The sequence below is a fragment of the Myotis lucifugus genome, unplaced genomic scaffold (assembly GCF_000147115.1).
Source record: "Myotis lucifugus unplaced genomic scaffold, Myoluc2.0 scaffold_215, whole genome shotgun sequence".
Taxonomy (NCBI): domain Eukaryota; kingdom Metazoa; phylum Chordata; class Mammalia; order Chiroptera; family Vespertilionidae; genus Myotis; species Myotis lucifugus.
In genome coordinates, this window is record NW_005871263.1 from 988,974 (window position 1) to 991,916 (window position 2,943).

General features: G+C 53.5%; 1 protein-coding gene across 1 annotated transcript in view; it reads left to right on the forward strand.

The window, feature by feature from the left end:
- The first annotated feature begins 537 nt into the window (after positions 1 to 537).
- Positions 538 to 2,943, forward strand: part of RIPOR3 (RIPOR family member 3) — a 64,325-nt gene continuing 61,919 nt past the window's right edge. Inside the window, exon 1 of the mRNA XM_006097969.3 lies at positions 538 to 871. The gene's annotated coding sequence lies outside the window, so the exon portion shown is untranslated. The remainder of the gene's footprint in view (positions 872 to 2,943) is intronic.

Below are 2,943 nucleotides of genomic sequence, written 5' to 3' on the forward strand. Positions count from 1 at the left end.
GGTAATAAAAAGAAGCTGACTACTAACTATAAAGATGTAAAGGGGAAAAGCCAAGCCAATTCGAATCCTAGGAGATGGGGGAGGTGCAGAGGGGACGATGGGGTTTGGGGGAAACCCAGGACCGGAGGAAGGGGTGTGTGGAGGATCTGATCCCAGTCTGAGGAGGGGACAGATGGCAAAGAGGGAAGAAAGGGGGGAAAGGAGAAAGCGTTGAGGAGAAAGCGGCAAGGTAAGGAGAGGAAGGGGGGGGGGCGGGAGGGGGGAGAGGCTGCGTCCCTGTCTGTTTGTGATTAGCACGCAGCCCCGCAGAATGGAGTAAACAGAAACTTCTAGGCGTCCCCACACCCCCCTCCGAGGCACAGCAGAAGTCAGATGCTCCAGGATTAATCGCGGAGAGTTCAGGACACGACCACAAACGCCGTGTGGACTTGCAACTTGCTGCCTTTCCCCAGTCCCCTTGCCAAGATGGGAGTGGGGGGGTGGGACGCGAAGGGGTGGGGGCCCCGCCTGCCGGGGGCCACATGGAATCCTCCCAGGCAGAGCTCCGAGTGACACTGACGGGCAAATCGGCGGCGTCCAGAGCCACAGGCAGCATCCGGGGGCACGGGCCGCTGGGGGCGCCCCAGGCAGGCTTCCTGGAACCCGGGCTCCACAGCTGCCGGCACCCTGACACAGGCCAGATAAGAGCCGGCCACGCTATCAGGGCCAGCAGCGCACAGTCGAAAGGACCACGGGGACAGCGGGCTCCTGGGAGGCGGCGCGAGTCCTGGCTGGAGTCCTGCCCTGAATGGGAACCCACTTGCTACAGCGACCGACCAGGCTGATCCCAGGAGGATGGTGACAGGCTCCTGAAGGTCCGGACCTGCTGCTGGTGAGTGCGGCCGCATGGGGACCAGACCCTGGAGGGAGGGAAGGCGTGAGGAAGGCATCGGGTCCTCACTTTCCGACCTGGAGCTCCGTTGAAGCTAAGAGGGCGTTGCAGTATCTCGCTGTGTGGCGCTGGGCAAGTTCTTCTCCCTCTCTGGGCCTCCGTTTGTGCATCTCTAAAATGGAGCAGCTGAACGAGGCGATCTTTAAGTGTGTGTGTGTGGGGGGGCGGGTCTTGCTATGACTGCTATTTCTTGTGTGTCTGCTTGTGTACCAGGCACTGTGCTAGGTGTTTTGAAACGTTAGCCTGGGGAAGCCCCACAATCCCCCAGAGAGTAGGTATTATTATTACTATTCTCTTCGTTATACACGGAGCAAACAGAGGCTCAGAGAGGTGAAATAACTCGCCCAAGGACACACAGCTGGTCCCTGGCCGAGATGAGAACCAGATCTCGGTTTTTCCGACTTGACTTTCACTAACGTTCCCACCGCCAGTATTCTGCGTTCTGAGTCTGTGATGATCACCCAGGAAGCTGGGGTGAAGGAGGAGGGAGCATTGTCTGGAGGAGGGAGGCAGAGACGTGGACAGAGGAAGAAGCAACCGGCTGAGCAGCCTTTAGCTCCTTGGATGTATGTCAGCCCAGGGAAGGGGCACCCTGTCCTGGGATGGGGTGGGCAGGGCTCCTGGTGTGAATGAAGCGCGACCGCCCCGTGTCATTTGCCGTGTTTGCTGCTCTGTTGTAGGAGACTCCCAGGCGTGAGAGAAGAGGGTTAATCTTAGGCAGGGGTGGGGAGAGCTGGGTGTGGAAAGAGTGGCATATGTCTCTACTAGGTTTTGTTCCAATTTTATTTTGCCTTTTCAAAAATGTGTTTCAAATCACTCCGGGCCCCCTCTGCTCCTCTGTAGAAACGGAATTGTGAAACACAAACAGTGCTTTCCACATGCCCCCCCCCTTCCCACATTAATATTATCACAGGCGATTTGCATATGTGCCCTGCAGCTGTGGCCGGCAGCAGCCAAGAGATAAGAAATACGCAGCAGGGCCACGGCAGGTGGGAAGTCCCTCGGGTGGCAGGCCTCTGGGCAGAGTTGGAGGTCCTGGCACCCAGATGTGGCCTCCTGTTTTCTCTTCCCTGGAAAATTCCATCCCAGCGCAGCTCTGCACTGACTCAGACCTCCTGTCCTTCCAGGAACTGGCTCGGCCTTAGGCTCAAGCCCAGACCCGAGTGGTGGTTCCAGCTCCAGGGTGATTGGCTAGTCCCGAAGCCCCCTCGGTCGCCCCCTCGGTCCCGGGCAAACAAGGACCTTGGCACCTATGATGTTACTGTGCTCCTGAGGCTATTTTCATTGAGGGTGGCTGTCTGGTGGGAATACTGTCACGGTGTGCTGCCGTGCGTCTCTTCCCAACTTCATTTTTAGCGATGTCAGGTTGGTAGCCTGATACTGATCGTATTGGGAGTATTTACATTTTGGGAATTGGCAAATGAGTATGACGCAGGGTTTGATTTATTGTCTTATTCATTGTCTAGATTTGAGAAAGTGAGGGAGGAAAAGTTAACCATGCAGATTAAACACCAAAGCCCGTTGTCTCTCTAGCTGTTACACTGTGAATAGCACCAAACATAGAGCAAGTTGCTCATTTCATTGAAAAAGGGGTTAAGCTCAACTGCTCTTTGTTGTATCATGGTGGTCTTACTCCTTAAGGTAAAATTAAATATCAATCAGCATTCCTGAAGAACTATGGTCGCTCATCCATTGTAACCATAGGTTGACTACAGATGCAAGAACAGAGGGGAAAAAAAAATCAATGAAAATGTTCTGTGTGAAACAATGGGTGATATGAAATTTATAAAAAGGGGTATTGTAAATTTTATTTTTATTTGTAAATTGTGTGTTACACATCCTTTATGTCAATACGATGTATAATAACCCTAAGTATATGTATCTATGTGTATGTGTGCGTGCGTGTGTATGTGCATATATAGTATTTGTATGCACACATGTGCACACACACACACACAGACACACACAGACACACTTTCTCCTGGGGAGCTGTGGTTAACCCTTCACCCGTC